This window comes from Felis catus, chromosome X (assembly GCF_018350175.1).
Source record: "Felis catus isolate Fca126 chromosome X, F.catus_Fca126_mat1.0, whole genome shotgun sequence".
Lineage (NCBI taxonomy): Eukaryota > Metazoa > Chordata > Mammalia > Carnivora > Felidae > Felis > Felis catus.
In genome coordinates this window covers 80478549-80492215 of record NC_058386.1, presented here as the reverse complement: position 1 = coordinate 80492215, position 13667 = coordinate 80478549, and the positions used below count along the sequence as shown (strand labels likewise).

The 13667-nt window shown below is 38.0% G+C and overlaps 1 protein-coding gene across 3 annotated transcripts in view; it reads left to right on the top strand.

The window, feature by feature from the left end:
- SYTL4 (synaptotagmin like 4) overlaps positions 1 to 13667 on the top strand; it is a 210671-nt gene that overhangs the window by 126353 nt on the left and 70651 nt on the right. The window lies entirely within an intron of this gene.

Sequence of the window (13667 nt, the reverse complement as noted above, 5' to 3'; positions counted from 1 at the left end):
TTCACCATTTGTCTGCCTTCTATGGAAAAATGGCTATTCAGGTCCATTGCACTTTTTCTTTTTCATGTTTATTTATTTATTTTGAGAAAGACACAGAGAGAGAAAGTACAAGCAGGGGAGGGACAAAGAGAGAGAGGGAGAGAGGGAATCCCAAGCAGGCTACATGGTGTCAGCACAGAGCCTGACACAGGGCTTAATCTCACGAACCGTGAAATCATAACCTGAGTCCAAATCAAGAGCTGGATGCCCAACCGACTGAGCCACCCAGGCACCCCCTTTGTTCTTAAGTTTACTTTTGTATTGAGAGAGAGAGAGAGAGAGAGAGAGAGAGAGAGATAAAGAAAGAGGGAATGACTTGGGGAGGGGCAGAGAGAGAGAATCCTAAGCAGGATCTGCACTGTCAACACAGAGCCCAACTCGGGGCTCAAACTCACTAATAGTGAGATCATGACCTGAGCTGAAACCAAGAGTTGGATGCTTAACTGACCGAGCCGCCCAGGTGACAATCAGGTACATTGCCCATTATTGACTGATTGTTTGATTGAGAGAAAGCAAGCATGCACATGCATGCATGTGAGGGGGGAGGGGCAGAGAGAGGGAGAGAGAGAGAATCCCAAGCAGGCTCCATACTGTCAGTGTGGAGCCTGATGTGGGGCTCAAACCCAGGAACCATGAGATCATGACCTGACTGAAACCAAGAGTCAGATACCCAACCGACTGAGCCACCCAGGGGCCCCAATTATTTTTAATGTTTATTTATTTTTGAGAGAGAGACAGAACATGAGCAGGGAGGTGCAGGGAGAGGGAGACAGAGAATCTCAAGTAGGCTCTGCACTGTCAGCACGGAGCCCCGTTGCGGGGCTCAAGCTCACAAAGCTCACAAACTGTGAGATCATGACCTGAGCGGAAACCAAGAGTCAGATACTTAACTACTGAGCCACCAGGTGCCCCTGTTTTCTTATTTTTATGTTCATATTGTTCATTGTATAAATACAATTGATTTTTGGATTTACAAAAATCCAATCATATTTTCATAAATACGTTTAGATTTTTGTGTATTACTCTTGTATTCTGAAACCTTATTGAGCTCATTTATTAGCTCAAATAGTTTGTGTGTGTGTGTGTATGTGTGTGTGTATGTTTGGATTACTTGAGTTTTTTATATATAAGGTTATGCCATCTACAGATAGAATGTTTTGGTTCTTCATTTCAAACTGTATGACTTTTGTTTCTTTGTCTAGATTAATAGCCCTGGGCAGAACCTCCAGTATGATGTCAAGTAGAAGTGGCAAGAGCAACATTTTTGTGTTGTTCCTTATTTTAGGGGAAAGCATGCAGTCTTTCACCATTAAGTATGATGTTAGTTGTGGGGTTTTCATAGATGCTGTTTATCAGGCTGAGGAAGTCACCTTCTACTCTTAGTTTGTTAATTATTTTTATCTTAAAAGGTTGATAAATTTTGTCACATGCGTATCTGCATCGGTTGTGCTGATTATGTAATTTTTGTCCTTAATTATATTGATATTTTGTATTATATTGATTTTCAGATGTTAAACTAATTGCATTACTGGGACAGAATCCCATTTGGTCATAATGTGTAATCTTTTTTTATATCAAGCTGGATTCAGCTTGCTAGTATTTTGTTGAGGAGTTTTGCATGTATATTCATTAGGAATATTGGTCTGTAATTTTTCAAAAATGTTTATTTATTTTTAGAGAGAGAGAGAGAGAGAGAGAGAGAGAGAATACCAAGCAGTCTCTGCCCTGTCAACACAGAGCCCTAAGTGGGGCTTGATCTCATGAACCATAAGATCATGACCTGAGCTGAAATCAAGAGTTGGATGCTTAACCAACTGAGCCACCCAGGCACCCCAGTCTATAATTTTTTTATGTGATGTGGTTGCCTGGCTTTAGTATCAGAGTAATACTGGTGTCAGTGTGAGTTGGAAACTGTTCTGTTTTTTTTCATTTTTGGGAACAGTTTGTGTATAAGTCATATCAATTCTTCTTTAAATATTTGGTGATTCACTAGAAGAGTTATCTGGATTTTGACTTTTTTTTGGGGGGGGGTAGCTTTTTGATTACTGATTCAATGTATTTTCTTGTTATAGATCTATTTAGATTTTCTAGAAATTCTTGAGTCAGTTTTGGTAGTTTCTGTTTTCCTAGAAATGTGTTAATTTCATCTAGGTTATATAATTATTTGGTATACAATTTTTCATAATATCATCTTATAATTCTTTTTACTTCTGTAAGATTAGTGTTCATTACCCATCCATAATTCCTGATTTCAGTAATTTGAATCTTTTCAGTTTTTGCCTTGGTACTGTAGTTAAACGTGTGTCAATTTTATGCCTTTTCAAAAAACTGTTTCACTGTTTTTCTGTATGTTTTTCTATTTTCTATTTCATTTTTTCCCACTCTAATCTTTATTATTTTACCTTCTATTTGTTTTTGATTTAGGGTTTTCTTTTTCCAGTATCTTAAAGTCGATAGTTACATTATTTATTTGAGATTTTCTTCTTTTTTTAGTGTAGACATTTACACTACAATTTTCTCTCTAAGCACTCTTTAAGCTCTGTCTCATAAGTTTTGGTATGATGTGTCTTCATTTCTTTCAACTCAAAGTATTTTCTAATTGTTCTTATAATTGTTTCTTTCATCATCATTTATTTAGGGATCTGTTGTTTAATTCCTACATATTTGTGGATTTCCGACATATGTTCTTTTATTAATTCATTATTTCACTTCATTTTTATAGGAGAGCATACTTTGTGTGACTTAAATCCTTTTAAATGTATTGAGGCTTGTTTTATGGCTTAGCATAAGGCCTATCCTAGAGAATGTCCCATGTGCACTTGAAAATAATATGTATTTTGCTGTAGTCAGATGGAGTGTTATAGATATCCGTTAGGTCTATTTGATTTATAGTGTTGTTCAAGTCTTGTGTTTCCTTGGTGATCTTCTGTCTGGTTTTTCTATCCATTGTTGAAAGTGGAGTATTGTAGTCTCCAATTATTACACACTGTGTTTAGAGAGTCTAAAGTCCATTATGTGTGGTGGGTAATTGAACTCTGCAATTATGATGTTACATTGTGTATTTCTTGCTTCATTTCTGTCAGTTTTTGCTTCATTTATTTTAGGACCTCTTTTATTAGGCCTATAAGTTTGTAATTGTTATATCTTCTGAAAGATTAATCATTTTGTCATTATAAAATGCCCATCTTTACCTTTAGTGACTTTTTTGTTTTAAACTCATATTTGCTGACATTTGTATTGCACTCCAGCTTTCTTATAGTTGCTGTTTGCATTATTTAACTTTTTCCATCATTTTACATTCAGGCTATTTGTACCTTTGAATTTAAAGTATGCTTCCAGTGCACAGCATGTAGTTGGACCTATTTTTTAATCCAGTCTGACAATTTCTGCCTTTTGGTTATACTGTTTAATTCATTTACATTTAATGTTATTATTGATATAGTTGGATTTATATCTGCCATTTTAAATTTTATGTTTTCCAAGTCTCATGTGTTTTTGTTACTTATTTCTCTTTTACTATTTCTTTTGCATTATATGAATACTTTTAATGTAACATTTTAATTATTTTAATCATTTTTTATATTTTTAGTTTTATGTAATACTTATATATTTTTATTTCATCTTTTATTGGATTTATATTACCTTTTTATATTTATTTTTTTCAGTGGTTGCTCTAGGACTTACCATATACATCTTAACCTATGAGAATCGATTTCAAATTTATACTAACAATTCAAGTGAGTATAGAAACATTAGCCTTGTATAGCTCTATTTCCTCTTTTTTAAAATGTTTATTTTTGAGAGAGAGAAAGAGAGAGCACGCACATGTGCTTGTGAGAGCGAGAGAGAGAGAGAGAGAGAGCAGGGGAGAGGCAGAGAGAGAGTGTGACAGAGGACCTGAAGCAAGCTCTGCACTGACAGCGTCAAGCCCGACGCCCGGCTCAAACTCTTGTACTGAACCGTGAGATAATGACCTGAACCGTGAGATCATGAACTGAGCTGAAATGGGCCACTCAACCGACTGAACCATCCAGGTGTCCCTCCTCTTTCCCTTTTTTAATGCTATTATTGTTATAATATTATATTTGTATGTTGCCAACCAACAGCACATTATTACAATTATTATTTTATATGATTTTGTGTCTATTAAAGAAGCCAAGAAAAGAAAGGAGAGTAAGTATACATTTATAGAATTTGTGGTCTTAACCTTCCTATGTACCATTTCTGGTTGTCTTCCCTTGTTCTTATGGATTTGAGTTACAGTTGAGTCACATCAGAATTCCAATACAGCTTTTCTTCCACCCACTCCTGTCTGCCGTTGTTATCATATATATTATTACATTAATGTATGTAATAGACTTAAAAATACAATTATATACAAATTGTTTTATATAATTGCTTTTTAAATAAGAAAGGAGAAGAAATAAGCAATTATACTATTTTTTATAATTGTATAAATGCCTTTACCAGTAATGTTTTTTTTTTTTTTTTTTTTTCCTGAGTAGTTTTAAATTACCATCTGTGGTCACTGGCTTTCTGCTTTGATGAGCTTTCTTTAATATTTCTTATAAGTTACATCTAGTAGCAATGAATTTTCTCAGTTTTTCCATTGTCTTAGAATATCTATTTTGCCATCATTTGAAAGATAGTTTTTAAGATATATGATTCTTGGTTGACAGGTTTTTTTCATTCAACACATTGAATATGTCATTCCACAGCCTTTTGGCCTTCATTGTTTCATATGGGATTTCCTTGTATGTGATGAGTTCATTTTCTCTTGTTACTTTCAAGATTTTCATTTTCTCTTTTGCTATTGACATTTTTACCATAATGCATTTTGGTATGAACTTTTTGTATTTATCCTATTTGAGTTCACAGATTCTTGGATATGTAGAATTGCATTTTAAGCAAATTTTGGAAGTTTTAAGCCATTATTTCTTTGAATGTTTTCTGCTTCTCTCTTTCTCATCTCCTCCCAGTACTCACATTATGTGTATGTTGGTGTGCTTAATGGTGTCCCACATTTCTCTGAGGCTCTGTTTATTTTGCTCTGTTCTTCTACTTTTCAGATTATATGATAGCTCTTAACCAGTCTTCAACTTTGCTAATTCTTTCTTCTTCCAATACAAACTACTGTTGAATCTCTCCCCTGAATTTTTCATTTACATTACTGTACTTTCAACTTCAGAATTTCTATTTGGTTCTTTTTTATAATTTTATCTCTTTAGTGATATTCTCTATTTGATGTGATATTGTCATTATACCTTCATGTATTTCTTTAAGCATGATTTCCTTTTACTTATTTGAACATATTTATAATGGCTACTTTGAAGTTGTTTTCTGTTAAACCCAACATCTTGGTCACTTAGGCACTTTTTATTGTCTGATTTTTTCTTGTATATGGGTCACTCTTTCCTTTTTTTTTTTTTTTTTTTTTTTGCATGTATCATGATTTTTTGTTGAAAACCAGACATTTTAGGTAATATATGGTAGGTAGCAAGTCTGGATATTTTCCCCTCTAGTTTGTTTTTGTTGTTGTTTGCTTGTTTATTTGTTTAGTAGCTTGACTAGACAATTTTAATAAAGTGTATTTTCCAGGCAGTGTGAAGCCTTTGATATTTCTTCTCAGATAGTGCAGACTTGAACATATGTTTCAGCAGGTTCTCTAAATGTCTCTCTTCCTGTTCTTTCTGTTAAGATATCTACCTCTGTTGATATCACACTCAATTGTTGGACTCCACTAATGCCTGGTTGATTGTTCTATTGTTTTAAACAATTCCCTGGAGCTTAAATTGCTCTACAGTTTGATCCAATTAAATTTGGGCTCCTTTGTAGGAAAAGTTTCTGAGGCACAGGTTTGAAGTTTGTTCTGATCCCTGGAGGGTTAGTCTTAGTCCCTAATTCTTTCTGTGAAATTTGTCATCCTACTATTTACCAATGTTGCTTTAATGGATTTATCAGTCTCTTCTTTTTTTTTAAATATGAAATTTATTGTCAAATTGGTTTCCATATAACACCCAGTGTTCATAACACTCTCCAGTTCCATCCACGTTGCTACAAAAGGCCATATTTCAATTTCTTACTACCAAAATGTCTATTGTTTCTAAGACCACGTTTAATCTTGAACTTCCCCACACACCATTTCAAATTAAGTCAGTTCCTAGGAGGAGAACTTTGGAACTCTCTGTTATGGGCTGCCTCTCCCCATAGGAAAAAAAATCTCTGAACTATTCTCTGGGTATTGTATGAGTACAGAAGCCTCTGGTCTTCTCAGTTTTCTTCTCCTGACATGGAGCCTTTACACTTAGAGTGACTGGAGCAAAGGTGATTTGGGCCCCAGTATTCTGGCCTGCTGTGCCTGGTGTAGAACCTCTGCCTTGTGAAGGGGCTGGGTAAGGGAAGGCTGCTGCCCCAACTTCTTGGCCATATTCACCAGGAACTTAGCATTTTCAACTGGGAGTGGGAAGGAATAAAAAGTGCTGGTGGCTTGCTTCTCCCAGTGAAGAAGTAACCCTTGATTTGAAGTAAGGGGTGAGAGAGACATGTCTTTTTGGCCACATCCTCCTGGAGAGGAGCTCCATTTTAACTCAGCTGGGGTATGAGGAGGAAGGGAATGTGTCTTGGCTGAACTGCTACAGATTCTTGGTTTTCTTACTGGGTTTTAGTAGATTTTCTTAAATAAATGTTTCTGCATTTGCTATTTACCCTATGACAATTTCCAGGGACTTTAAATGGTTGGCTTTTAAAATTATTTTAATCAGTTTTGCTTGCTTCTGCAGTGGATCTACAGTGCTCCCTATATGTCATTCTGGATATGAAATTTCTTCACTTCTACCTTTAACAAAACGCTACATTGTGTGAGGAACTATGATTTGGTGGACCAGATAGTACTCAGTTTATGAAAAAAAAATGTGGTTTGTATAGTCCCTTTGTATCTTATGGTCAGGTGGTCAGTCCCTACCAGGGTCCAATAGTAAACCAGTAGGTATTTTTTCAAATGCAGAGAAGTTGGCAATAGAGGAGGGCATATCCTTACTCATAAGTGATAGTGATCTTCACAGTGATTCCTACTGGTACTTTCTAGAGGTTTCATACTGCTTCTCTGCCTGCCACAGACATGAAATTTAGAATAGTATTGGGTCTGCTGGGACCCAGTAAGACCCAAGGGTCAGATAAACTTCCACCGGAATCAGGACCTGTCTCAAAGCTGTTTCTTGTTTTGAGGTTCATTCAAAAGTGCAGCCCTACAAGGTTCCTGTTAAATGGGTCAGAGCAGCATAATCAAATATGGTAAATATTACCTTCAAAATTCAAAGAAGCTCACTGAGCATTGTCCCTCTTTATTCATGTTATATGGTACAAGGGCAGGAGGGTATATTCTATTTTATAAGGAATATACAGACACACGCCATACCACTTGACCCTTAGAAACTTCATCAATGTGGCAGATACCTGAAGGTTTATCCCCTACCCTCTGGCATACATATGTCTTGCTAAGATATTTATTTTTTTGTTCTTTCATACTCATTGGGTTCACTTAGCATAATATCATCAATATACTGGACTATTATTACATTGTGATATCAAGACAATCAAGTAATTTCTGGAGTATGACAGTGAGCAGAAGAGTTGACATAGCCTGGGGCAACAGTAAAGGTATATTGTTATCCTGTTGTCTCTGCCCTGTAAATGTAAATTGTTTCTGATTTTGCTTGTTAATTGAAATGAAAAAGAATGTATTTTCTGGGTCAATAACTGCATACTAACACAGATGGCACATATGGAACTCCAGTTTCAAATGGTATCACTAATTTAAATTTGTGATAATTTACTCTAATTTTCCACAAACCATCTGACTTACAGTGGCCAAGCAGATGAGTTAAATGGAGACTTGGTAGAAATTGGCTTTTTATAGCATCTCTTAATTTTTGATATGGCATTGGTTTCTGCAGTTCCCCCAGGGACACAATAATGTTTTTGGCTTAACTATCATGGTAGGGGTGGGGGCTCTTCCAGGGGCTTCCAATTGGATTTTCTTCCCATAAATAGTTATCATCACATGAGTCAGAGAATCATTTTGTGAGGTCTGCCAGTTAGTAAGTCTATCTACTTCCATTATATATTCTGGGTCTTGGGAAAAAAAAACTGTAGGATGTGTCCTTAGTCCCAACATAAGACATTCAAGCCAAGACTCCATCTATCATCTAAACTTCATAGGTTTCCTATTGTCAGTGGATAATAGTGGTTATTTCAGTTGCTTAGGGATCAGCATTCCTTCAGAGCCAGTATCTAATAATCCCTATAATGTCTGGATATTTCTTTTTCCCCTGTACAGTTACCCTGATAAATTGCCATAAGACCCTTGGGGGCAGATTCATAGTACATATTTGTGGCTGCCTTGCAAGATCCTTATTTTTTTTTAAGTTTTAAAAAATATTTTGCTTATTTTTGACAGAGAGAGAGAGAGAGAGAGAGAGACAGAGCATGAGTGGGGGAGGGGCAGAGAAGAGGGAGACACAGAATCCGAAGCAGGCTCCAGGCTCTGAGCTGTCAGCACAGAGTCTGACGCAGGGCTTGAACTCACAGATCGCAAGGTCATGACCTGAGGCTAAGTCAGACGCTCAACCGACTGAGCCACTCAGGCGCCCCAATGCAAGATCCTTATTTGATTGGGGTCTCTGAACTGGCTTATGACTGGGAACTGAGCCATGAATTTCCTCTATGGTGACCAAAGAAAGTTAGGTTTCTGCCTAGCAGACCTATAATTTTTCTCCACATATATGCCAAGCAGAACTTTTGTGGACTAATCATACACTCTATTTCATTTCCAGGAACGCTAAAATCAATTAACCATTGCCATAGATTCTTACGGGTCAAAACGCTCATATTACCATTCTGTCCCTGCGTTTTATTGTGGTAATAGTTCTTATTTTGTGCTAGGCTGCCACCTGATTTTTATCACTTTGAGATCCTATTAAGTTCTGTTTGAGATCAGGGAACCCAATTCCACCGCAGTATTTCCCATCATTACCTCTGGCCTTCAGAGTATGGCCACTACTGAGTGTGTCAAGGATGCAGGTACTCCCCTTAGTAATGTGTATTTTTATGAATTTTTTTTTTATTTTGAAACAATCACAAGTATATAGAAAACTTACAGAAAAGTTGCAAATATAAGTAACCTTTTTTTCTTGGGGCCTTTAGACACTAAGTTGCCAACCTGCTGCCCTTCTACCTCAGAATACTGAAAGCACATATTTCCCCAGATACTTAAGTATGCATTTCTGATAAACAAGGACATTCTCCTAAATAATCACAAGACAACAATCAGTATCAGGAGTTTACCACTGATACATTATTACCATATAATCCTCAGACTTCATTCAAATTGTGCCGATCATCCTTCAAAGCAAAGGGTTTCAGGACAGAATCCTACATTGCATTAAATAGCAATGTCCTTTTAGTCACTTTTAGTCTATAATGATTCTTCATTCTGTCCTTAACTTTCATGATTTTGAAACTTTTGAAGGTTACAGTTACTTTGTAAACTGTCCCCCAATTTGGATTATTTTGATATTTGTTCATGATTATATTCACATTATGTATATCTGTTGACATTGTAATGCATCAGCTGGTTAGGGTGAACTCCATTTTCAAAAATTCCCTTTTCTGTATGTTTCTTATTGAGGTGGTCACAAAAGAGATTTTTGTGGGAGATTTGGAGGATGGAAGTGAAGCAGCAACCATTTTGTAGCTTACATAGATGCTCTCCTCATCCTTCTTGGCTGCTGACACCCTATACTAGTCTATGTTTTTGTGGGTATACCCATTCCACCCCACTAAGTTTCTGATATTGCACACTGCCCACTCCACCTCTCCTCCACAGTGTGAATGTACTTTTAACTACACATAGGTTGTGACATCACATGCCAGGCCACCCCTTTGCAAGAATTCTTTTCACACCCTTTCCTGCTCAGGTTCTGATCCCTCAATGCCAGGATGTCCCTTTTCCCACATGGATGCTTTTCTTATACTGTTTGGGCTCTGATACCCCACATGAGGCAGCCTCTCCCTGGAGACATCATCCTCACTCAGTAGCTCAAACATCCCTCTCTTCCTTACCTATATGGAAACCGTTCTCATCCTGTTTGGACTCTCACATCACATGCTAGTAAGTCTTTTCCTTGTATGGAGACTCTTCTCACCCTTCCTGGGCCTCATTCCAGGCCTCATACCTCATTCCAGGCCTTACCCATGAATGTATGCCTTCCTTGGCCTTCTCAGGCTCTGACATCTTGCTTTAGGTTGCCATATTACTCTTATGGATGCACTCTTCATCTTGTTCAGGATCTGACTTCCTGTACAAGGCTGCTTGCCATCATGGACACCTTTCTTACTCCATTTGGGCTCTGATACTGCATACCAAGTTGCATCTGTGTTTATGCCTTCTTCATCCTGCCCAATTCTGACTTTGTATGCTGAGTTGTGCTCCATTATGGATACCCTCTTAACCCCACTTAGGCTGGGATATCCCATTCCAGGCCACTTCTTCCATTGATGCCTTTCTGTCATCAGGCCACCCCCCCCTTCAAGAGGCTTTGATTCCCCATACGAGGCAGCTCCTTTCATTCCATGTGGATGGTTTCCTCACTGTATTTGGACTCTGATAACTCATGCAAGGTCACCTCTCCTTGGGAATGCCCTTCTCAGTCTGCCCTGGCTGTGACTCCCCATGCTGAACTGACCTCTAGTATGAACACTCTCCTGACTCTAGTTGGGTGCTAGCACACTATGCCCCTGCATGAATCCCCTCCTTTCCCCATTTGGGCATTGACACTCCATGCTAGACTGCCCCCATGTGTGATTCCCTTTATATCTGCATAGGTGCCCTCCATACCTTACTTGGGCTCCATAACCCTATGTCATGCCTTTCTTGCCCCACTCAGGCTCTAACTGCCCTGCCTTCCAAATGCCTCTCTTGCTCTGCCCTCACCCAATGGCTTTCAGATGGAATTCTCAGGAATGGGAGGTAAGTGGAAGGGCATCAATGCATTTCTTAAATGCCTTGGAGAGGGGAGTATCATAGGTATCTTCCCAGGAGGTATGGTTAGGGGTAGCCAAATAGTTTGCAAGTAGACCCATTCCATTATATCCAATTCCCTGAACCTTTGAACTCTTTCTGAAGGATATCAGAGAAGGTTGGGCATTTTGACTTCAGTGACTGCAGGCCATCTCTGTCTACACTTTGATTAGCCAGTTTAATAGACTATTACCACATATCTTGTTGCTTGAGCCAACACTTTAAATTTTGAATTCTAGGTGAGTACGTGAATGAATTTCACCCTATTAATTAAGTCTTATATTTCTTCCCCCTTGGTCAACACCCTTAGAACTCACTTCTGTACATGCTTTCTGTGCTCTTGTCAATACAGGCTGGTGAAGTCTTAATGAGTCTTTTGAGGTAGAGGCTTTCTCTAATTTGTGCTATGTTGGGCTCAAACTGTCCTTATGGACTTGGAGCATATAAGAATGTGGATCTAAAGGAGGCTAATTATTATCTTGTTTGGCAACTGCCCCAGGGCATTTATTTAAAGGACTGTAAAGGTTATGCATATTTTATGTTACTCAGTTATCGCTTTTTCTCACTTCTCTTTCCTTGCTTCATATATATATATAGGAATCCCATATATAGGAATATAATTGAATCAACACCACCTCATGATGATATGATGTCTCATAAATTTTCTGTGTCCTCTGTTGGAGTTGAGAGTTATTCCTTTGTACAAAGGACAGGAATCACTTCTGAGTGATAAAAAGCGTAGACCATGCTGAAGTGACCTAGGAGGTTTACCCCTGCAGAGTCTATATTCCTGGCTCTTTTCCTTTTGGCTTGTAGTTGAGTATGGTAAAGGGGTAGTAGAAATGGTAAAAGATTAGCTAGTAGGAAGAGAGGGGGGCCAGGATATTTCTCCCTTACTCTCTCCCTCCTCTGGCTCTGTGTCTCTGGCAGCAGTTGCATCCCTGTACAACTGGAGCACCTACTGGGCTCCTCTTCCATGGTTCTAGCACTCATTGGTCTCTGGTAACTCTATTACTTCCACTGACCCCTTGGCTTTAGGGGTAGTAATATTTTCCCAGTCATACCTCATTATCCATTGTTTCTTCTTGTGACTCCGACCACTCACTGTAAATAGTATTTTCACAAACTGTATTAATATGAACCATCTGGAGTGAATTATTTTGTTGCTAAGGCCCTGCTGATAAAGTCTGTTTGTATCTTCATCCTTTGTTTTATCTCCATGATTTTAAAGAACAATAATGCTGGAAGTGGAAAACTCCTCACTTGGGTGTTTTTCTGTACACTTTCTGGGCTGTTCTACAGTGCTTGGAGATAGAGCACCAAGGAAATAAAAATGACTCATCTAGGAATGTTATCTTTTTTAAAAAAGAAGTTTAAAAAAATCTATATAAGTAATAAATATATGGTCCTGATGGAAAATTTAGGAAACTACAAAGAGAAAATAAAAATATCCAGTATTCCCTTTTCACAGAAATAACCACTGATAACATTTTGATAAATACCTTTTTAAACTAAGTTGTGCACTTCTTTAAAACATCCACATTTCCTGTAGCAATGGTAGCTTGAATTCTTGGACTTTTAGAATTTTCATAACTTCCCCTATCTGTGGGAGTATGTACAAAGCAGGGGCAATTGAAGAAAAGAGAAACACAGTGGAGCAGGAAACAGACATGGGGTGGTTTTATAATTAAGCCCCTATCTGGACTGTCATATTTGATGCACTGGATGGACCCCACCCACACCAAGTCCTGGTATGCTGGGCTGGGCTTGTGTGCTCTCTGGGAGGGGCTGCCTTTTCCAGTTCTCACACTCGAAGGAATCTAAGCCAGAAGCATGGGTAAATAAGCCACAGTTGCACAGCTGGCTGCCCTGTACAAAGCTCCTTTGGAATACATGGAAGCCTCTAGAGCCCAAGGCAGCCAGAGAGAGAGGTTAAGAACCAATTAATTCTTCAGCAGTCCTGAAAAGGTTAATCCCAAATTGACTGCAGAACACAAATGTGTTCCCACAGGGCAGAATCTAATCTTATTGTGGGTAATAACTGCAATCTTCAGAACTGGAGCTTATTTTCTAGATGCCAAGGTCATTATGTTTTCCCTCAGAATGAGAAGAGGCAAAAATCCCTATTTGATTCCTGTGTCTCCTCAAAAAAAATTATACCAATATGAATGTGTAGAACATCTTGTACCTATCCCCTGTATTTGCTTTTCCACTGCTCAGTGTTATGCTGACCCCAGATAATACAGCCTTTTGTCATCAAGTTTATAAATTAGACTGGGTCTATAAAATAGACCCCAGAGAGCGGGGAATCTGCACAGGCAGAGATGTACACAAGACTTACTCTAAGCTAGATGATTGGTACCAATGCACAATTTTTCTTCCTGGGGAATGTCCTCTCTGATTATTTGTCTCACTACTTCATAGCAACTGGAGCATCAACTTTCTACTAGTTTCCTCCTCTGGAGAGTGAGCAGTAGTAACAGAAGGATGGAATTTAGACATCATCCTTATTGCTTGTCCTTCCTTTCTTGTTCTATTATTCTTCAAGTCC